Source organism: Phyllobates terribilis, unplaced genomic scaffold (genome assembly GCF_046119375.1).
Source record: "Phyllobates terribilis strain yellow unplaced genomic scaffold, ASM4611937v1 Scaffold_11__3_contigs__length_659146591, whole genome shotgun sequence".
Classification (NCBI taxonomy): Eukaryota; Metazoa; Chordata; class Amphibia; order Anura; family Dendrobatidae; genus Phyllobates; species Phyllobates terribilis.
This window is the reverse complement of record NW_027362771.1, coordinates 73,900,399-73,924,559: the sequence shown is the minus strand read 5'-3', so window position 1 is coordinate 73,924,559 and position 24,161 is coordinate 73,900,399.

Here is a 24,161-nt window from a genome sequence, read left to right as displayed (position 1 = left end):
ACGAGGAAATGATCTGCACTGATGCCCAGAATCTTTATAAGTCGGATCCAGGACCAGATGAAGAAGGTTCTGAGCATAATGTAGACCCTCGTTCCCAAACTGTAACTCCTGTTGGTGGAGACAATGATGAAGACGATGATGAGACTCAAATACCTGATTGGAGCGACAACTTGACTTTTCGGTCAGGGCAGGAAGAGGTTGGCTTTGAGGACGACGGGTGTGATAACACACAGGGTGATGATGACAAGGTTGGAGATCCCACCTACTGTCAACCCACAGTCAGCCAGTCGATGAGGTCACCCGGGCCTTTGCCTGGCCTTTGGGATGTCGCGGTGGTCGGCTCCCTGGCCCGTACCCTGGGGTCACTCTTTAAAAGGGTGGATAATTGTTAATTTTATAAGAGTTTGTGACACCACCTGTGGTATCTGGTGAGAAGCACCAGCGCTGCAGCTGTCCACTGAGGCCCGTGATAAGGCAGCTCGATGGTATAGCTCCCCACAGGTGGAGCTAGGTCTCAGGGCAGCGTATGCAGGGGGAATGCAGGACAGGCGAGACCCAGCTGGGTCAGAGCAAGAACGGAAACGGACACGGTAGTCACTTCAGTACCTTTTACTGGAGGAAATTCAGGCACATCCTGGAGCACTGTAGGGTGAAGGGTGCATATCAGGATCCTCCCCAATGAGCGGGTGTAGGGCCTCCTGTTTCTTGCCTCTGCGCAGTAAGTTTCTGACCTGCCTGGAGCTAGGCCTAACTTTGTCTCTGTCCTGCGCTGGCTGACCTTGTGGTAGGGCCTTCTCTTGAAGTTCACGCTCCCAGTATGCGGGGCCTAAGCGTCTCCTGGCTCTGTTACGTATCAGCACCTTAGCGATCCTGGGACTTGTAGTTCTCCATGGATTCCGGTTATGCCTTACTGGGTCATAGAGATCCCGGTAAGCTCGGATCCGGTGTCCGGTAAATGCTTCGGGGTGAGCTGGTTAAGCTCCTCTGCCCCTTATGTACTAACTCGCCACTCGCCTTCGGCCTACTCGGGCCCTCAATAGGCTATACACACTAACGGCAGCTTGCCGCGCTTCACCGATCTTATGACGCCGGCACACCTTAAGCTCTAACTGGGCTCCCTGAATCTAGCTAGCAGGAGCCTCATGCTCCACTGCTGAACTATTAACTGAGTTCTCTAGACTAGACTGAGCTCCACTGCAGACTGACCTCTCTTAGGCTTCTCTACTGCAGGAACTCTTCAGAGGAACTGAACTGCCTAGCTCCACCTTCTCTATTTATATCCCTAACGGGCTCCCTCTGCTGGTCTGAGGTGGAAGGTGGAGATGTGTGAATGTTTATGGGGGCCTCTTGTGGAGGATTCCATCAATACACTCTTCTAGGATCTGTGATACCAAGCGCAGCGGGGCGTCACAGATGCTATTGACGACGAGGTTAGGTTGCGCCTTCCTGGACAGAGACGGAGTACTGGAAGCACGTCAACAACTGCATCCTCAACCACAACTCCGCCTCTGACCACAAGTCGTAGTGGCTCTTCAGGTCGCATGGGCTCTAAGCCTTGCATAGCCTGGGCATTTATTCAGATCGATAAGGATGACCCAACTCGTGTTATCTGTAATATTTGTCACCAAAAGCTAAGTAGAGGCCAAAAAATCCATAGTTTGAGTACTTCATGCATGTACCGTCACATGGATATGAAGCATAAGTTGCAGTGGGAAGCTCACTGTGCTACAATGCGGCCTAGCAGGCTGGGCCAACCACCGTCTGCCCCATCTTGTGCATCCGCGGCCTCTTCATCCTCTGTGACTGGGGGGACAGCAGTCACACATGTTTTTGGACGCAGACCTGCCACCTCTTTACCTGCAACAGCCAGTGTGATTGGCAGGTCGTCAGTTCATTGGGAAGTGGAAACACCTGCTGGTGTTGAGAGCTCTCTGACATCGAGAGCACCACCTTTGGATCAAGGCAACCTAACATGTCCGCCTGCATCTTCCTCACAGACCGGCAGTTTGCCAGGGACACCCTACTCAACCCCGTCAAAGCACAACAGCCAGCCCTCGGTCCCCCAGATGTGGACAAGTAAAAGACCATTTCCTCCTAGCCATGAGAAAGCTAAGAGGTTGAATTTCACCATCTGCAAGCTGTTGGCTACAGAAATGCTGCCTTTCCGCCTGGAGGACACAGTGGATTTTTGAGACCTTATGTCCGTCGCAGTGCCCCAGTACCATATGCCCAGTCGGCACTACTTCTCAAAGAAAGGTGTGCCTGCGCTCCACCAGCATGTCGCACACAACATCACCGCTTCTTTGAGAAACTCTGTGTGTGACAGGGTGCATTTCACCACAGACACTTGGACGAGTAGGCATGAACAGGGGCGTTACATGTCGCTGACAGGGCACTGGGTAACTATGGTGACAGCAGGACAAGGGGCTGCTGTCCAAGTCTTGCCGTCCCCGCGAGTTGTACGTCAATCCTCTTTATCTAGAAGTTCCTCCACTGCTTCTGCCTCCTCAACCTCCTCTCGGTCCTCCACCTGCACCCAAAGCCTGTCTGGTAATACCACCTGCTTTCTAACTGCGCACCTCCTTACTATGCTGGCAGCAGGGCTCAACGGCATCAGTGTTTACTTTGAAATGTCTGGGAAATGTGAGTCACACAGCTGAGGACTTGTGGTCAGCTCTGGAGACCCAGTTTCATGAATGGTTGTCTCCACTGGACCTGCAACCAGGGAAGGCCGTGTGCGACAATGCTGCAAACCTGGGTGCGGCCCTTCGCCGGGGCAATGTTACACACGTGCCTTGTATGGCTCACGTGTTGAACCTGGTTGTCCATAAATTTTTAGCCCACTATCCCGGACTAGATGGCCTTCTGCAGAGGGCACGGTCGCTGTGTTCTCACTTCCGCCGTTCGCATCCCGCAGCTCAACGACTTACATCTCTACAGAAGTCGTTGGGCCTGCCAGTTCACCGGCTGAAATGCGATGTGCCGACACGGTGGAATTCAACTCTGCACATGTTGCAGCGACTGTGGCAGCACCGACAAGCCCTGGTGCAATAGTTTCTGACGTATAGCCTGGGCCAACGAGATCCAGAGGTGGGGCAAATCACACAGCAGGAGTGGTCTCAGATCAGGGACCTATGAAGTTGACGCGCCCCCTGGGCCGTGGGGTACCCGGAGCCGGGCCGGTAGACGCTGGGGGTTGTAGTCACTGTGGCGGTGACCCGGTTCGTGACCCAGGGCGGTCAATCCAACGGTAATTTGTATATATGGATTTTATAATGTCCGACTACGCCACCTGTGGAGTGCGGCCAAAGGGGCCGCCGCTGTGGAACAGTCCTCTGAAGCTGGTGGTTTTGCTGCAATGGTATTATTACTCACCACAGGAAGAGTGTAGCTTCAGGGCAGTGTGGGTGGATGATGGTGGTTGTAGTGCAGGGAGTCAGTAATGAACACAGAGTCCGTGTGATGCAGTCCCAAGATCTTTGCTCACAGTTGTTGCAGTCCAGATTACAGGTACCAGAGCTATCTCACCCGTCGTGCTGTGCGTACTCAGTGAGTGGCTCAGTCCACCCCCAGATAGCTCCGGAGTACTTAGCAGGACCCCCTTCTGTGTGTCCTTTCTCTGGCCTTCTCCCTGCACCTCACACCCAGTGACACTTCTATCCGGTATCCTCGGGCCTTGGCGGGCGACTTGTGTTCCGTCCCCTGGGTCCTATGTGGCTACCTTCTTAGTGAGACTGGTGTGGACTTTTGCCTGCAGTACATGAAATGCTGCAGCCTCCGGTTTCTAGTTGAGCCTTGCTGTTTCTCCTCTAGTTGAGGGACCGGTTCCCCTTATCTGGCCTGACCCCTCTACCTCCTGGTAGCAGCGGGAGTACAGGTGGCCTTCTGCACGGCCCGTAGCCCTAGGGTCCCTTCGGTTCCTGGAGCCTTCCTGCTCCCACTCCTCTCTTCTCTCCTTCAGTCCTGGGCCTCCCAGGCTAGGCCCGCCTCCGGAGCAGAGCTCATGCCGAGCCTCTGCTCCTGTCACTTTTCCTCCTCTGACTGGCTTGCTCTTTCTAAGATGGCTTCCTATTTATACTCTCCCTGTCATGTGCTCCCCTAAGCTGCTCCCCTAAGCACCCACTACATAGGATCCTCCCACCAGCTAGGGACCTGGGACTGTGCTCTCCCTTAGGAGCAATCTCGCCCTAACCCCACTGCGGGTATGTGTTGGATGCAGGTGTTAGGGTCCTGAGCCATACGCCTTCCTTACCTGAGGGTGAGATACCACACCTCTGGGTGAGATGCAGTAACTCTGTGGTGACTGCACCCTCAGGGGCGCCACACACCTTTCTGCACAGTTTTGAAATGGCGACGAAGATGTTTAGTGCTGACGACGATGCCATTATCAGCATAACTATTCCGGTGATTTACATGCTGGAGCACACATTAAACAGAATTCAGAGTCAGGTGGTCGGACAAGAGGAGGTGGAGGAAGTAGAGGAGGAGTCGTATGCGGAAGGGATAACATCTCCAAGGTCCAGACGGTTGGCAGCACCAAGGAGGCAGGCATGGGAGGGTGGGGGAGAGGGATTAAACAGGGCGCATGGTAGCAGCCAAACTGTTGAGGAAGGTGCAGGAGCCGAGGAAGAAGTGGAGGATGAACTGGCGATGGGCATGGAAGACTCATCAGATGAGGGAGACCTTGATCACATTTCTGTTGTGCGAGGTTGGGGGGAGAGGGCAGAGGAAAGAAGCATGATTCTTACCTCGCTACCAACACAACAAGGACTTGGTCCTCCTGGATGCGCAAGACACATGAGTGCCTTCTTGCTGCACTACCTGCAACATGACCCTCAGATTGCAGAATTCGAAGTAATCTTGACTACTGGGTTGCCACACTCTTAGATCCCCGGTACAAAAGTAAATTTGCCGAAATAATTCCTGCCATAAAAAGGGATTGACGCATGCAGGAGTATCTGCAGACGCTGTTGCAGAATCTTACATGTGCTTTTCCACAAAACACCAGTGGTGCACGAAGTGAATCTCACAGTTCTAACTTGCCAACCGCGGGACTGTCGAGTCTTCATCACTCAAACCGTAACAGTAACACAGTATCTGCTGGTAACAGCAATTTTGTGAAATCGTTTCACCACTTTTTTAGACCATCCTTTGCAAGGCCACAGGAGACAAGAAGTCTGACACATAGTCAATGCCTAGAGAGGATGGTGCAGGAGTATCTCCAAGTGAACATCGAAGCCATGACTGTGTCACTGGACCCTTGCTCATTTTGGTATTCCAATCTGGAAAAATGGCCGGAGCTCGCCACTCACGCCTTGGAGATCTTGTCATGCCCTGCAGCCAGTGTTCTCTCTGAACGTGTGTTCAGCGCTGCTGATGGTGTGCTGACAGATAAGCGCACGCGGCTGTCCACTGAGAATGTAGACAGACTCACGTTCATAAAGATGAACAAATCATGGATTCGCAAGGACTTTTCTAATCCTGTGTTATCCTTGGGAGGCTAAAAGCTTGAGGATTTGGTAATATCACCTCACCAACCGTTTTAAGCAACTGTGGGGCAATTGATGCCACTTAACCCTAGAACGCATGACCATAAAAATCTACACTTTCATATACCTGGGGCCTTTTAGGCCCGTGTGCAAATAACATTGAATAACTCAAACTCAAATGACAAACAACTATATACATGAAGAATACCTAGAGTTTCAAAATTCTAACTAAAGTAATCTTGCAGAAAATAGAAAACAATTAACAGGGCGGGACTGCGAGGCCCCAGGTATGCGTTCTAGGGTTAAGTGGTGTCTGTGCCACAATTTTGGGAAAAAATGGAAACTCTTTTTGGAGTCCCCTTGCTGTGTCTTACGTGACGTTGGCATCGTCAATTCCAGGTGGGTTGGGTCGCTCCCCCCCCCCTTTTAACTGTAAGAAACTACATACACTATGGCTTGGGGTAACACAGATGATTGAGTCTGAAGAGCTGTTTACTCAGAGGTCTGCTCCAAATCTTCAGTGTCTGCTAGTCAGCGTAGAATTTTTAACTGCATCTAGCCTAGGCAATACTTTGGGCGTAGTAGCCCAGCTGCGAAGCAAGCTGCACCGCCTGTGTATCTAATAAGAATTTTTAAATGCATCTAGCCTAGGCAGACTGTGGGGACCCCCAACCAAACCCAGACGCTCAGCCCCCCTACCGCCCCCCTTTCCTTGACAATACAATAATGTAACTCTTACAACTGGATGGGTGAGGATCGGTCACAGCTTTATTAAATCTTTATACTCATTCCATTAGAAAGACATTTTATTTCTAAAATAATTCAGCTTGTTGCAGCATGCCCTGGGTCTCCACTCCGGCAACTTGGCCAACAAGTGTAACTCTCCAACATGTCCTTTCTATTTCCAGGCCACGGAGGATCCTGCGTACTCGTATGCAGGACTCTGACCCCCACCCATCACTCTTAACGCTTGTTCCACTCCGTCCTGGAGTCCTGACAGGAATATGTCCAGTCCAATATCCATTAAGTGAACACCGTCGGGCCGTATGAGGCCTGCTTTATCTCCTTCCAGTTGTCGGTGTCGTACCACTACACCGCCTCTGTCTCTTCTAAATTTTGCCATCCGAATATTTATTACCCGCCTTGTCCGTTCGATGGCCGTGATGTCTCGCGCACCTTGCCATACCGCTATCGGCACAATCTCTGACCATACTATAGCTAGTTTTGTGAAAAATTCTCTGAAGCGCTCAGTGTCTAGTTTCATTATTGCCATTAGTTATGCGCTCTTGTGATGACCTAGGTTGTTTCCCCCGGCCTGTATAACTAAGATGACCAGACATCTTGCCTCTTTCCCTACCTTGATTACCTCCATTAGTACCTGTGGCCATAGCAGGCCTCTAATACCTCTCCAGATGAAATATGTGTTATGAAACTCTAATTTCCTCCCGCCTGGGCGGACTTTCGCCCTTTAATCTGCCCAATTTATATACGAGTGGCCTATCACCCACACTGTTGGCTTAGCGTCACCTGTAAAAGAAACAAACCACGTTAGGATAACAAGTCTGGTCTTATGTATCTTGCCAAACACGTGGATCACCATCTCTCTATCCTCTGAACTTCCGTTTCTGACAGTCCTGCTCTTGCTGCTTCTGTGGCCGCGCCTATGCGGAATGAGTGTGTCCCGTAATCTTTGGGGTGGTTCCCTGCCGATGTTATGCATTTATTAAATATAGCTTGGAACTGGTATCTTGATAATGGCGTCCCATCAATGTGTGACAGGAACAAATTACTTTGTGATCTGATGGTTAGATATGGTTTTACTATTGTTACCCGACTCAGTGTACCGTTTGTGGGTTGTAGAAGTACCCAAGTGCCCCTGCCCGCTGGAACCATTTTCGATTTGTGTATGCGTAGACGTATTGCATTATTGCCTATGACTACGTCCTGGTGTAATAAGCCTCCACTGGTGCTAATTTTGGATTGAGGGACTAATTCGCTTATGCATAGTGCCCCGAAGAAGGCGATCACAAATGCAGTAGACAGTAGTGTTGCTTCAAATTGTGAGTGTCATGTTAATGGTGTTAGGGATATGATGTGAGAAATCAGTTTTAGTGACACGGGACGGGACGTCTACACTCCTGACTTGGCTGACCCCTTTTCCACCCTTTTATGGATTGTCTGATGATGAATCTTTGTCACATCTTCCCAATTCAGTAGTTGGAAGTGAAATGCTACTCCGGTCAGACACCACTGCGCTGACGCCCCTGATATGCCCCTCATCATTAGCTGGTGGAGAAATTCTATGGTGACTTGTGATCTGGCTTGTTCACATTGGTCAACCCGTCTGCCTGCTACTAGTCGTGTCCACTCTTCCCATGCCTTACCGTATGCTTGCCACGTCGACGGGGCAACTGACGCTCTGATTAATGGCATCAACTACTCGCCACTAGATCCCATAGGGAAAGTGGGCAACTGTTGTCCCGATGGGTGGGCATTGTGGAAGAGCTCTGTGAAAATCTGCCAATTGAATTGTTATAAAGCGTTAGCAGCAGCTTTAGACCCCTCAGCATAGTGGCTAGCGCGGACCCATACATTGTGTTTTAGGCACAGGAATGCTAGCCTGGGTAGTAGGCCTAGCACTGGGAGAGACGATGATGCCATCTTATTAATGCAGTGCGCTAAGCTGGTGTTTTTTGTTATGAAGCGTATATTTTTGTAAGCCAGGAGCGCACCCCATATTTCTATTGCTACCACTATTGGGAAGAAAAATTATTTTCAGGGCTAGATGCAGCGAAAAATTATTATTAATTGAAAAGCTGGTGGAGCTTGGTATAGATGGCCTAATACAATGAGACCCACACACTGCTAGAAGGCCAAATAATTTTTCAGAGTTAGATGCAGAAAAAAATTATATTCAGTTTGCAACCTGATGGAGGTCAGTATAGATGGACTAATAGAACAAGTCCCACACACTGCTAGAAGCCCAATATTTTTTCAGAGGTAGATGCAGAAAAAAATATATTCAGTTTGCAACCTGATGGAGGTCTGTATAGATGGATTAATAGAACAAGTCCCACACACAGCTAGAAGCCCAATATTTTTTCAGAGGTAGATGCAGAAAAAAATATATTCAGTTTGCAACCTGATGGAGGTCTGTATTAGTGTTGAGCCACCCCCGTAGTGTTCGAGTTCGGTTCGGTTCGTCGAACACCCGTGTGTTCGCCGAACTGTTCGTCGAACTGTTCGTTGAACACCTTCGAACACCGTTAAAACCAATGGCAGGCAAACAAAAACACATAGAAACACATAGAAAACACCTTCAAAGGTGTCCAAAAGCTGACAAACTGCTCAGAAGACACAACTAACACATGGAAAAGTGACAAGTACATATAGTCATGCGAAAAGAAAAGAGGTGGAGGAGTAAAAGGAGGGGGAGACACAGATATAGGCATGTCATGCCCTTCTAAAATCCAAAAAGTGAGAAGCCGAGACGGCCAGTCCGCTCCTGCCCGTGCCACCTCCGTGTCGCCGGGTTTGTGCCAGAGCCGCGGTGAACCCTGACGGCCAGCCCCCCTCTCCCAATACTGGTGCCTGTCCGCTGGTGGGTCGAGAGAGGCCCCTGTGGTGGAGGCAGCTCTAAGCTTTTAAATTTAAATTGTCCCTCTAATTTGAATGAATACACTTTAAATCCATTTACAAGGATCTATTGGAGGGCAAGTCTCATGCCAGCAGCCGCGTAATTCCAGCTCCAGTAGCGTCCACTAAAGCTGCTGCAGTTAAAAAGCTTTTATAAGGATCGAGCTCGGCTGTCCACCGCAAGGCATCCTAGTGCCAGTCCCAGCCCCTATGCCTTGGGGTGCCTCCTGATGCTCTTCACTAAGTATCCCGTGGTCCCGAAGCATTTCCTTTGAAAAAATTAAGTGTCCAAACTACAGGTGGTGTAGCTTGCTTAACAGCCGGGATAATCCGCTGACTAGCAGACACTGCTACTAGGCACAAAGTATTTCCTGGGCTAGATGCAGTTAAAAATTTGTAAGTAGATACTCTCGTTGGATGCTGAGAAAGCATTCCATAGAGTCTCCTGGCACGCCATATATGATTCTCTTAAAAAGCTTGGGGTAGGGGTCTAGGGGACCCTCTTATAGCCAAAATCACGGCCCTGTATCACAATACGTCACCTAGGCTGAAGATAAATGGAACTGTAGCACCGAGGGCTCGGTTGCTACAGACGTATTGCACCTCACCCAGAGGTGTGATATCTCACTCTCAGATAAGGATGGAGTGTGGATCAGGACCCGACACCTGCATGCATTACACCACATTGCCGTGGGGCAGGGCGACCAATATGCCCCTGAGATGGGCACGACAGTCCCTGTCCCTGGCTGGAGTGGGGGGAGGGAACACTGAGGAAGGGGAACCCTGCAGTGCAGGAGCAGGGAGGAAGCAGTTCCTGGGTGCATTGAGAAGGGAGTATAAAAGGTGGGCACCATCTTAGTTCAGTGCAGAGAAGTCTGAGCAGAAGTGGCAGGGAGCAGGGGCTCTGCATGAGCTCTGCTCCGGAGGCAGGCCTAGTAACAGAGGCCCAGGCCTGCAAGAGGGAGAAGGAAGGAAGAGGAGCGGAGAAGGCTCCAGGAACGAGGAATGAAGGGATCCCAGGGGTGCGGACGGGCGAGTCGCCACCGCACGCCCGAATCCACCTGCGTGGAGGGGTCAGGCCAAAGGGGGAGACCGGTCCCCGAACTAGTGGAGGCAGGAAACAACCCTCAGCTAGAAACCGGAGGCTCTGACATTTTATGTGGCGCAGCCCCTTGCTCCACCCGCTAGGAAGGCACCACATAGGGTCAGGGAAACTGGCGCCAAGTTTACCAAGAGGAGGCCCGAGGCAGCCGGACAGAAGTGTTGGTAAGAAAGGCCAGACAAAGGACACACAAAGGGGGTCCTGTGAAGCGCTCCAAAGTTATCTGGGAGTTGTCTGAGCCCCTCACCTGGTGAGCACAGTACGACGTGGGCAGCCGTTACCTGCAGACGTGGTCTGGATAATAAGAACTGTGAGTAAAGGCCCTGAACTGCATCACTGACTCCGTGTCGTTACTGCTGCTGCCCTGCACCATCACCCCCATCCTCCGCATACACTGCCCTGAGGCTATACTCCTCCCGTGGGGAGTTATGCTACGCTCTGCTGCACCCACAACACCAGCCTTAGCGGTCTGCCCTGTAGCGGCGGTTCACTCTGACCGCAATCCACGGGTGGCGTAGTCGGACATTTAAACATCAAAACCACATAAATAGTTCCGCCACTGGTTTGACCGCCCTGAGCCACGGAACCGGATCGCCGCCACGAAGACTACAACCACCAGCATCCACCAAAAAGGGTCCGGCTCCGGGTGTCCCAAGGCCCAGGGGGTGCGTCAGAACATTTTCATCACCTTTCACAATCACCAATGGGACAAGGCAGGGATGTCCTCTGTCCCCTCTCTTATACATCCTAGTGACGGAGCACCTGCTCTCATCAATTCGCCATAACCCCAATATTAGGTGGATTGAGGTGGGAGGCACCGAGTACAAGTGCTCTCTATTTGCTGATGATGTCCTAGTATATATCACTCAATCACATATATCCATCCCTGCTGTTATGGCTGAAATAGATCACTTTGTTACATGGTAAAATTTTAAAATCAATGCAGCGAAGTCTGAGGCCCTCGATGTCTCCCTCCCCAAATCCATATAGGATTCCATCCAGTCCAACTTTCCCTTTGCCTGGCCCTCACAGGGTATCAAATACTTAGGAATTCCTATTCATAGAGACCTCTCCCATCTATGTTATCTTAATTTTGGGCCCTTTATTGAACAATTCCATACAGACCACGGTTGGCAAGTTAGAACTGTAAGATTCACTAGGTGAACCACTGGTGTTTTGTGGAAAAGCACATGTACACCGTGACGCGCCCCCTGGGACATATTCCTTTTTGAGGGGAATACCCGGCACCGGATCAGATGGGGGGTTGTAGTCTCCGAGCGGCTGTGACCCGGTCCCGTGCCCAGGGCGTCAAGCTCAGTGTGATGTGGCAGTTCTACAGATGTTACTAAAGTTCTTTTGTGTCGACTACGCCACCCGTTGTGATGCGGTCACTGTGGCCGCCACTGCAGCAGGGTCCGCTGAGGCTGATGGTGAGTGCGCAGCTTGGTGGGATAACCCCCAACGGGAGGGGTATAGCCTCAGAGGGGACAGGCGCAGAGGATGGGGGTTGTGGTGGTGTAGTGCAGACGGCAGTGAAGACAGAGTCGGGTTGTGCAGTTAAGGGTGTTTACTTACTGCAGATGTTGTACTGGTCACTCCAGCTGCTAGTGACCACCCGAGCCGTGCTGCGTCCACCAGGTCCTGGATCCAGCCAACCCCCAAACAAGTCCGGAGCGTGGCCCTGAGCTCTCTTTCTGTCCCGTTCTCTGGCCGTCCCCACCAGTAATCCACCTAGGTCCAGCTCCCTCGGGCCTTCTGTTGGGACACCCTTGGCCCTGGGTTCCCTGACCCTTCATGTGGTGTGCCTTCGGGGTGGATGTGATGGGTGACCGTGGCAGACGCTGCCCACGGTCTCCGGTCTCTGGCTGGGGAATGTTTTTACCCCCACCAGCTTGGGTTCCGGTACCCTGTGCCGACTCCTCACCCGGTGCTTTAATTTGGGTTCTTGGGTCCTCTCTGTTTTCCCCTCTGGGTACTCCTTCTCTGCTCCTCTCTCACTCAGGGTCACTCTTCTCCCTTGCTGCAGGCTGACTTCCTCTCTCTGCTTGCTGTCTGCTCCTCTGCAGCTGTCTTGCTGTCTCCAACTGACTTGTTCTCTGCATCTGACCCTGATTCTAGTTGGTGCCCACCTTATATATCCCTCTATGTGTGAGCTCAGGTGACCAGCACCCAATGAGCTCCTATCTTTACCCAGGCTGCTCCCCCTATCTGCCCCTACACTACATGGGATGTTCCACCCCCCTCCCACTCCAGCCAGGAACAGACTCGGTCGTACCTGCACATTTCTAAGTGGGAGTACCGTTGGTCTGTTCCTCGGAAATGGGATGTATGTAGTGCATGCAGCCTACCGAGCTCAGTCCCACACTCCATCCTTACCCGGGAGTGGAATATCACACCTCTGGGTTGAGGTGCAATACCCCTGTAGCAGCCGAATCCTCAGGGTGCTACATTCCCCCCTGGTAAATCACAACACGTCCTCGGGCTGTAAGACATAAACACCATAAAACATACAATTTTTTTTTTTTCATAAACAACATAAAACATATAAAACAACATTATATATATATATAAAACATTCTCGTCGCCTCAGGCTCCTCCTCCGGTCACTGTGCAACGTGTGACCGGGTAAAGTGCGACAGTCTCTCTGGAAAACTGGTTTTCCTATAAAACCGGTAGGGGGCGCTTTAGGACGCGCAACTATTTACAGGGATAGTGGCCGCTCTCAGTCCTCGGCCAGGTAGAGGGAAGGGAATGGCTGCTCACAGTCCTCAGCCTGTAGGATGAAGGGGTTAACGGGTAAACAGTTCACTGGTCCCAACGGGGACTATTTTAGCAGCAACGGTTCACTGTGCCCCGACGGGCAACTATATACAGTCTCTACTCCCGTCCTCAACGACGGCTCCCTCCTGCTTTTTCTTGGTGATATGGTGTTGCTTCAGACCCGTCCGGGTCCTCTGGCTCCTCCTCCCCGTACCGCAACTCCTCCTCCGTCAAGCGGTGTACGTGGAGGGCGTAAGGTCCTTTGGCACACTTGTGCCGGGTGAAAGTGATCTCGTCTCCGACGTAGAGGTCACGGCCTTTGTGACCTTCCGGCAGGTGGGACTCGACGTCTCTGCGGGTCACAAAAACGTCACCGCGGTTGTTACGGTCCCGAATAAAGCCCCACCCATGCTGCGGGTTGAACTTTATCACCGTCCCGATGGTGCGGGGACAGTGCGCTGCACGGGGGTTCCTCCTAGTCCGGCTCTTCTGCTCCGCGCTCCGGATTTGGGCCTGTTGTTCTCTGACCCGCCTCTCCTCCCGTTCTCTCGCAAACTCTGCTAGCTGCTGACGACAACACTCAGTACGCTCAGCGGCGACTGCCCGAGTTTCTCCGGTGAACCCCATCAAATCTTCTCCCGTGGGGTCCCACACGAATTGGGCTTCTTCTAAAGGAGGCGAGACCCGAGTCACGGGCTTCGGAGCCGGGATCAGGGGCTCACACAAGGGCCCTAGTCTTTGTTGCCGCTCCAGCTCACAAAACTCCTCGGGCCAGATAAAGGGCCGCCCGTCCGGCCATGTGAGCTGGCTGAAGAGGTCCTTTCCCAAACTCGGCACCCTTGGTTTTGCGGGTGCGGGCGCAGTGGTGGTGGCGCCCAGGTCGCCCAGGCCTTGCGGCCAGGCCTGGGGCACTTGGAACGTAAAGGGCACCGTTAGGACGGCGGTGCCCTGGGCTACCTGGCCTTGCGGCCAGGCCGGAGGCTCCGCGGAGGTAGGGGGCGCTGTTGGTGATGCGGCGCCCGGGGGTACTAGGCCTTGCGACCAGGCTGGTGGTATTTCCTGCTTTGTCACGCTCCGGGTCGAGGCGCGTGACGTCACAGGGGTCGCTGCGGCGGCTTCCGGTCGGGGCCTAGTCCATAGCGGTGACATGGCGGCCACGGGCACAGCAGGGGGACTTTCGGGCTCTGCGACGGGGAGCTGGGGCAGGTAAGCGGTGTCACGGCTTGGGGTATAGGCGTCCCCTTTACCTGCCTCCATGCGTTCGGCTCCCTTCTCGGCGCCGTCTCCGGCCTTTGGTCCTCCCGCGCCATCCTCAGAGGCGGTCTGCTTCCTCTTCCAGGGTAGCGTGCTCCGTTGACTGGTCTCAGCTTGCTGGGTCATCTCCCGGCTCCACTCCGCCAATATCTCGCGCTGTACCCGGGCCATCCTCCGTGCGAGGCCCTCCAGGGCAGTTTGTGCACACTCCCGGTCTCGGGGGAGCTGCGCTAAGATCTCCGCTAGACCTAGCGGGGTTGTGGACTCTAGCAGGCTCCTGACCATCGGGTCGGTGCTGCTCTGCTCTTCTTCCGGCAGGCTCCTGGCCAGCGGGCCGGTGCTGCTCTGCTTTCTCTCCATCTCCGGGTGAGCTCCTCCGCTACTCCTCGTTAGACCTCTTGCCTCCGGGTCCGCTCGCTCCAGACTGCTCCAGGCGGCACCCATCTTCGTTCTTTTCTTTCGTCTCCTCCCACTTCGAGGGCGGTCCCGGGGCAACTCGGTGACTGTCAGCTCCAGGGGTAGTTCTTTCATGCTGACAGACACCTCCAACATCACAGTCTCTGTTGGTGGGGGCGGTTTCCACTTTTGGCGCCATTTTCTGTCCTGGCCCACGATGGGAGGTGGCCTCTCGCCCTCCTTTGGCACGCCCATAATGGCGTCCGCTGCTCTTCCAAGGCGGGAAATCTGCGGTTTTGGCGGGAAGCGTCGCCCAGTGGCGGGAAACTCTGCAGATGGCGGGAACAAGTTGGAAATGGCGGACAATCGGCGGGAAACGACTGGTGATGGAGTCCGATGGCGGGGACCCCCCGGAACCGGCAGGAGACTTCTTTCTGAGGTAAACTTGCACTTTTCTTCAGGCACGCAGTACCCGGGTGTTGCGGGCACGTAATCCTGCCGACTACGCCAAAGTTGACGCGCCCCCTGGGACATATTCCTTTTTGAGGGGAATACCCGGCACCGGATCAGATGGGGGGTTGTAGTCTCCGAGCGGCTGTGACCCGGTCCCGTGCCCAGGGCGTCAAGCTCAGTGTGATGTGGCAGTTCTACAGATGTTACTAAAGTTCTTTTGTGTCGACTACGCCAAAGTTGACGCGCCCCCTGGGACATATTCCTTTTTGAGGGGAATACCCGGCACCGGATCAGATGGGGGGTTGTAGTCTCCGAGCGGCTGTGACCCGGTCCCGTGCCCAGGGCGTCAAGCTCAGTGTGATGTGGCAGTTCTACAGATGTTACTAAAGTTCTTTTGTGTCGACTACGCCACCCGTTGTGATGCGGTCACTGTGGCCGCCACTGCAGCAGGGTCCGCTGAGGCTGATGGTGAGTGCGCAGCTTGGTGGGATAACCCCCAACGGGAGGGGTATAGCCTCAGAGGGGACAGGCGCAGAGGATGGGGGTTGTGGTGGTGTAGTGCAGACGGCAGTGAAGACAGAGTCGGGTTGTGCAGTTAAGGGTGTTTACTTACTGCAGATGTTGTACTGGTCACTCCAGCTGCTAGTGACCACCCGAGCCGTGCTGCGTCCACCAGGTCCTGGATCCAGCCAACCCCCAAACAAGTCCGGAGCGTGGCCCTGAGCTCTCTTTCTGTCCCGTTCTCTGGCCGTCCCCACCAGTAATCCACCTAGGTCCAGCTCCCTCGGGCCTTCTGTTGGGACACCCTTGGCCCTGGGTTCCCTGACCCTTCATGTGGTGTGCCTTCGGGGTGGATGTGATGCGTGACCGTGGCAGACGCTGCCCACGGTCTCCGGTCTCTGGCTGGGGAATGTTTTTACCCCCACCAGCTTGGGTTCCGGTACCCTGTGCCGACTCCTCACCCGGTGCTTTAATTTGGGTTCTTGGGTCCTCTCTGTTTTCCCCTCTGGGTACTCCTTCTCTGCTCCTCTCTCACTCAGGGTCACTCTTCTCCCTTGCTGCAGGCTGACTTCCTCTCTCTGCTTGCTGTCTGCTCCTCTGCAGCTGTCTTGCTGTCTCCAACTGACTTGTTCTCTGCATCTGACCCTGATTCTAGTTGGTGCCCACCTTATATATCCCTCTATGTGTGAGCTCAGGTGACCAGCACCCAATGAGCTCCTATCTTTACCCAGGCTGCTCCCCCTATCTGCCCCTACACTACATGGGATGTTCCACCCCCCTCCCACTCCAGCCAGGAACAGACTCGGTCGTACCTGCACATTTCTAAGTGGGAGTACCGTTGGTCTGTTCCTCGGAAATGGGATGTATGTAGTGCATGCAGCCTACCGAGCTCAGTCCCACACTCCATCCTTACCCGGGAGTGGAATATCACACCTCTGGGTTGAGGTGCAATACCCCTGTAGCAGCCGAATCCTCAGGGTGCTACACACCGCGTTCCAAATTATTATGCAAAAAGTGTTTAGGAGTGATAAGGGAAGAATTTGTTTGTTTGTCAGTTAAACTCATTGATGGTGATGTGTGTCAGGGCTCTTTATATCACTGTAAGCAATTGCAGACACCTGTGCTAATTAGTTTGGCAGGTGTGTCCAATGAAAGGCAAGACTACTTAAGAAGGCTCTCTCACATTATTAAGCAGCCTACATTTTCTGCCAAAATGGGAAAGAAAAAGGATGTGTCGGCTGCTGAGAAGCAACAAATTGTGGAGTGTTTAGGTCAAGGCATGACTACAATCAACATTGTGCGATGATCAGGATGAAGTGTCTTGGCAATCAAGAAGTATGTAGCTGATTCACAGTACACACGTGTGCGTGCTGATAAGGGCAAATTGAGGACTCTTTCCTACAGGCAATTATGTCAGGTTGAAAGAGCAGCGGCAAAAAAGCCTTGTCATAGCAGCAGACAAGTTTTTGAAGCTGCTTGTGCCTCCAACGTCCCCCGAACAACAAGATGCAGGGTCCTTCAGAGGTTTGCAGCTGTGCATACGCCATCCTGTCGACCTCCTCTATCCACTTCACACAAGCAGAAACGGCTCCAGTGGGCCAAACATTACATGAAGACTGATTTCAAAACTGTTTTGTTCACGGATGAGTGCCGTGCAGCGCTCGATGGTCCAGATGAATGGAGTGGAGGATGGCTGGTTGATGGACACCCCACGCAAACACGGCTACAGCGCCAACAAGGAGGAGGTGGAGTAATGTTTTGGGCTGGAATCATGGGGAGAGAGATTGTCGGCCCCTTTAGGATCCCTGAAGGCGCTAAAGATGAACTCCATAATGTATGTGGATTTTCTCAAACAGCACTTCCTGCCATGGTTCAAGAAGAAGAACCGTGTATTTCACAGCAAGATCATTTTTCTGCATGATAATGCACCATCTCATGCTGCACATAAAACATCTGCATCTCTGGCTGATATGGGCATAAAAGGGGACAAACTTATGGTGTGACCCCCATGCTCCCCTGACCTCTACCCCATTCAGAACCTTTGGAGCATCATTAAAAGGAGTGTCTATGATGGCGGGAGGCAGTTCACATCTAAGCAACAGCTCTGGGAGGGTATTCTGTCCTCATGCAAAACAATTGAAGCAGAAACCATCCAAAACCTGACAAATTCAATGGACGAGAGAGTTCAGAAGCTCCTTTCGAACAAGGGGTCCTATGTGAAAATGTAACATCACCTAGAATAAAGTTTTGAGTTGAAAACTGTTTGATTTCAGTTTCTAACAACCTGCTAATGCTTATAATTTCAAAAATGACCATTTTTTTGGTCTTTATTAAAATGAAAAGGTTGATCGAAAAGTTTGGGGGATCTAAGAGTGTGGCAACCCAGTAGTCATGATTACTTCGAATTCTGACAATATGAGGGTCATGCTGCAGGTAGTGCAGCAAGAAGGCACTTATATGTCTTGCGCATCTCGGAGCCCCAAAATTATTTTCCGGGCTAGATGCAGCTAAAAATTATTTTTAATTTTAAATCTGGTGAAGCTTATTATAGATGGCCTAATAGGATCAGTGCTGCACACTGCTACAAAGCCCAAATTATTTTCCAGTCAAGATACAGATAAACATGATTAGTAATTTGAAAGCTTAAAACGGTTGGTAGGGTGATTTTAACCAATCATCAAGCTTTTACTCTCCCCAGGATGACACAGGGGTAGAAAAGTCGTTTCGGATCCATGATTTGTTCATCTTTATGAACGTGAGTCTGTCTACATTATCAGTGGAGAGCCGCATGCGCTTATCTGTCAGCACACCACCAGCAGCGCTGAACACACGTTCAGACAGAACGCTGGCTGCGGGGCATGACAAGATCTCCAAGGCGTAAGTGGCTAGCTCCGGCCATTTATCCAGATTGGAAGCCCAAAAAGAGCAAGGGTCCAGTGACACAGTCGTGGCTTCAATGTTTACTTGGAGATACTCCTGTACCATCGTCTCTAGGCGTTGACTATGTGTCAGACTTCTTGTCTCCTGTGGCCTTGCAAAGGATGGGCTAAAAAAGTGGTGAAATGATTCCGCAAAATTGATGTTACCAGCAGATACTGTGGTTCTGTTACGGTTTGAGTGCTGAACACTTGACGGTCCCACGGTTGGCAAGTTGGAACTGTGAGATTCACTACGTGCACCACTGGTATTTTGTGGAAAAGCACATGTAAGATTCTGCAACAGTCTCTGCTGATACTCCTGCATGCGTGCATCCCTTTCTATGGCAGGAATAATTTCTGCAAATTTACTTTTGTACCGGGGATCTAACAGTGTGGCAACCCAGTAGTCAGGATTATTTCTAATTCTCACAATTCGAGGGTCATGTTGCAGGTAGTGCAGCAAGAAGGCACTCATGTGTGTTGCGCATCCAGGAGCACCAAGTCCCTGTTGTGTTGGTGGCGAGGTAACAATCATGCTTCCTTCCTCTGTCCTCTCCCCCCAACCTCGCACAACAGAAATGTGATCAAGGTCTCCCTCATCTGATGAGTCTTCCATCAGTTCGTCCTCCACTTCTTCCTGGGCTCCTGCACCTTCCTCACTAGTTTGGCTGCTACCATGCGCCCTGGTAAAATCATCTCCCCCACCCTCACATGCCTGCCGCCCTGGTGCTGCCGACCGTCTGGACCTTGCAGATGTTAGCCCTTCCGCATACAACTCCTCCTCCTCTACTTCCTCCACCTCCTCTTGTGCCACCACCTGACTCCGAATTCTGTTTAACATGTGCTCCAGCATGTAAATCACCGGAATAGTCATGCTGATAATGGCATCGTCAGCACTAAACATCTTCGTCGCCATTTCAAAACTGTGCAGAAGGGTGCATAGGTCCCTGATCTGAGACCACTCCTCCAGCGTGATTTGCCCCACCTCTGAATCTCGTTGGCCCAGGCTATACGTCAGAACGTATTGCACCAGGGCTTGTCGGTGCTGCCACAGTCGCTGCAACATGTGCAGAGTTGAATTCCACCGGGTAGGCACATCGCATTTTAGCTGGTGAAGTGGCAGGCCCAACGACTTCTGTAGAGATGTAAGTCGCTGAGCTGCGGGATGCGAACGGCGGAAGTGAGCACACAGCGACCGTGCCCTCTGCAGAAGGCCATCTAGTCTGGGATAGTGGGCTAAAAATTGCTGGACAACCAGGTTCAACACGTGAGCCATACAAGGCACGTGTGTGACATTGCCCCGGCGAAGGGCCGCACCCAGGTTTGCAGCATTGTCGCACACGGCCTTCCCTGGTTTCAGGTCCAGTGGAGACAACCATTCATGAAATTGGTTCTCCAGAGCTGACCACAACTCCTCAGCTGTGTGACTCACATTTCCCAGACATTTCAATGTAAAAACCGCCTGATGACGTTGAGCCCTACTGCCAGCATAGTAAGGAGGTGTGCAGGATCCCTTCTGCGCAGTTAGAAAGCTTGTGGCATGACCAGACAGGCTTTGGGTGCAGGTGGAAGACCGAGAGGAGGTTGAGGAGGCAGAAGCAGTGGAGGAACTTTGACATAAAGAGGATTGACGCACAACTTGTGGGGACGGCAAGACTTGGACAGCAGCCCCTTGTCCTGCTGTCACCATAGTTACCCAGTGCCCAGTCAGCGACATGTAACGCCCCTGTCCATGCCTACTCGTCCAAGTGTCTGTGGTGAAATGCACCCTGTCACACACAGAGTTTCTCAAAGAAGCGGTGATGTTGTGTGCGACATGCTGGTGGAGCGCAGGCACACCTTTCTTTGAGAAGTAGTGCCGACTGGGCATCTGGTACTGGGGCACTGCGACGGACATAAGGTCTCGAAAATCCTCTGTGTCCACCAGGCGGAAAGGCAGCATTTCTGTAGCCAAGAGCTTGCAGATGGTGAAATTCAACCTCTTAGCTTTCTCATGGCTAGGAGGAAATGGTCTTTTACTTGTCCACATCTGAGGGACCGAGGGCTGGCTATTGTGCTTAGACGGGGTTGATAAGGGTGTCCCCGGCAAACTGCCGGTCTGTGAGGAAGATGCAGGCGGACATGTTAGGTTGCCTTGATCCAAAGGTGGTGCTATCGATGTCGGACAGCGCTCAAGACCAGCTGGTGTTACCACCTCCAAAGAAAATGATGACCTGCCAATCACGCTGGCTGTTGCGGGTAAAGAGGTGGCAGGTCTGCGCCCCAAAACAGGTGTGACTGCTGTCCCCCCAGTCACAGAGGATGAAGAGGCCGCGGATGCACAAGATATGGCAGACGGTGGTTGGCCCGGCCGGCTAGACCGCATTGTAGCACACTGAGCTTCCCACTGCAACTTATGCTTCATGTCCATGTGCCGGTTCATGCATGAAGTACTCAAACTATGTATTTTTTGGCCTCTACTTAGCTTTTGCTGACAAATGTTACAGATAACACGAGTTGGGTCATCTTTATCGATCTGAAAAAATGCCCAGGCTATGCAAGGCTTAGCACCCATGCGACCTGAAGAGCCACCACGACTTGTGGTGAGAGGCAGAGTTGTGTTTGAGGATGCAGTTGTTGACGTGCTTCCAGTACTACGTCTCTGTCCAGGAAGGCGCAACCTGACCTCGTCGTCACTAGCATCTTCCTCCACCTCCTCTGCTGACCTCATCTCTTGGCTGACTGTGGGTTGACAGTAAGTGGGATCTCCGACCTCATCATCATCACCCTGTGCGTTATCACACCCGTCGTCCTCAGAGCCAACCTGTTCCTGCCCTGACAAAAAACTAAAGTTGTCGCTCCAATCAGGTATTTGAGTCTTATCATCGTCTTCCTCATTGTCTCCACCAACAGGAGTTACAGTTTGGGAATGAGGGTCTACATTATGGTCAGAACCTTCTGCGTCTGGTCCTGGATCCGACTCATAAAGATTCTGGGCATCAGTGCAGATCATTTCCTCATCTGGATTCACAGAAGCGCTGGAGTCGACCTCTGATTCCCAGGCTATAGTATGAGTAAACAGCTCTGCAGACTCAACCATCTGTTCTACCTCATACTCAGACGGGCAGCTGGAGATTTGGGAGCTGTGAGGAAGCAAGTGCGATTTGGGTGACACCTTTGAGGACTGGAGTATTTGTGATGTTGAAGTTGATGTGGAGGAGAGCCCACTTAAAGGAGCACTAGATATCCGTTGAAGCACCTGCTGTTTTTGTGCCTCATCTGGAATTTGTGGCGATTGGCGTGGCCGTAAGAAAGGGATCTTATCACATTGTCCGCTAAAAGAAGTAGACATTTTAGTTTGGCTGGAAGATGGTCTTTCTTCTGCACCTACCCCACGGACACAACCTTTTTTCCCCTTCCCAACACGCCTATTCCCCTTTCCACCAGCAGCAGGCCTTTTTCCACTCATTTTGGTGGTTAACTAATTCACAACTCTGGAGTTGTTTGCACAAAAAAACAATGGATGGTAACCGAGCAGAGCTGAGTGGCCAAACTGTGGTATTAGGCCAAAACTATTGGCTGGGATAGATGCAGAAAAAAATTATTTTTAATTTGCAACCTGATGGAGGTCAGTATAGATGGACTAATAGACCAAGTCCCACACACCGCTAGAAGCCCAAATATTTTTTCAGAGCTAGATGCAGAAAATTTTTTTATTCAATTTGCAACCTGATGGAGGTCAGTATAGATGGACTAATAGACCAAGTCCCACACACTGCTAGAAGCCCAAATATTTTTTCAGAGCTAGATGCAGAAAAAAATTATTTTTAATTTGCAGCCTGATGGAGGTCAGTATAGATGGACTAATAGACCAAGTCCCACACACCGCTAGAAGCCCAAATATTTTTTCAGAGCTAGATGCAGAAAAAAATTATTTTTAATTTGCAACCTGATGGAGGTCAGTATAGATGGACTAATAGACCAAGTCCCACACACCGCTAGAAGCCCAAATATTTTTTCAGAGCTAGATGCAGAAAAAAATTATATTCAATTTGCAACCTGCTGGAGGTCAGTATAGAAGGACTAATAGAACAAGTCCCACACACTGCTAGAAGCCCAAATATTTTTTCAGAGCTAAATGAAGAAAAAAATTATTTTTAATTTGCAACCTGATGGAGGTCAGTATAGATGGACTAATAGACCAAGTCCCACACACTGCTAGAAGCCCAAATATTTTTTCAGAGCTAGATGCAGAAAAAAATTATTTTTAATTTGCAACCTGATGGAGGTCAGTATAGATGGACTAATAGACCAAGTCCCACACACTGCTAGAAGCCCAAATATTTTTTCAGAGCTAGATGCAGAAAAAAATTATTTTTAATTTGCAACCTGATGGAGGTCAGTATAGATGGACTAATAGAACAAGTCCCACACGCTGCTAGAAGCCCAAATATTTTTTCAGAGATAAATGAAGAAAAAAATTATTTTTAATTTGCAACCTGATGGAGGTCAGTATAGATGGACTAATAGACCAAGTCCCACACACTGCTAGAAGCCCAAATATTTTTTCAGAGCTAGATGCAGAAAAAAATTATTTTTAATTTGCAACCTGATGGAGGTCAGTATAGATGGACTAATAGACCAAGTCCCACACACCGCTAGAAGCCCAAATATTTTTTCAGAGCTAGATGCAGAAAAAAATTATATTCAATTTGCAACCTGCTGGAGGTCAGTATAGAAGGACTAATAGAACAAGTCCCACACACTGCTAGAAGCCCAAATATTTTTTCAGAGCTAAATGAAGAAAAAAATTATTTTTAATTTGCAACCTGATGGAGGTCAGTATAGATGGACTAATAGACCAAGTCCCACACACTGCTAGAAGCCCAAATATTTTTTCAGAGCTAGATGCAGAAAAAAATTATATTCAGTTTGCAACCTGATGGAGGTCAGTATAGATGGACTAATAGAATGATGCTATGCCCAAAAGATTTTACTTCACTAGGTGCAGTAAAAAAATTGGTATTCTATACACAGGTGGTATATCTTGCAACACAGATAGGCTACTCCACTGACTAAGACACTCTGCAATAGGCCAAAAAGGATTAGCTTTGCTAGATTCAGCCAAATGCTGTGAAAAAAACTTGCACAGCACTGGCACAGACCTGCCTGGCAAAAACTGATAGGAACTGATGTAACCTAGTCCTGAAAAGGACTCCAATTACAATTAGTCTTTACTCCCACAATCTATCTATTTAAGAGCACAGACCTGCCTGATAAAAGTCGTAGGAAATGCTGTAACCTAGTCCTTAAAAGGACTGCAATCACAACTATTCCCTACTCCCAAGCTATCTGTATATTTGTGCGAAAATTGGCTTGAAATTAACAAGGTATAGCGCACACAGCAACAGCGGTGCCGTCTAACACGCAGCTGCAGCAGTGAGAAAATGGTGGCGACGGGGAAAATGGCTTGGTCTTATAGGGCAAGGACATGTGACATACACTGCCAATCACACATGCCCTTGCTTGTGTGAAAAAAAGCACTTCGCTCCGTGTGTGCGCTGCTGATAGGCTGACAGATTGCACCTCCCCACTGCAAATGCGGGAAAGAGAAAAAAAAATGGAGATCTTCATTGTTCCTGCAGAGATCCATCCCCTGCCCCTCCCCCCGCC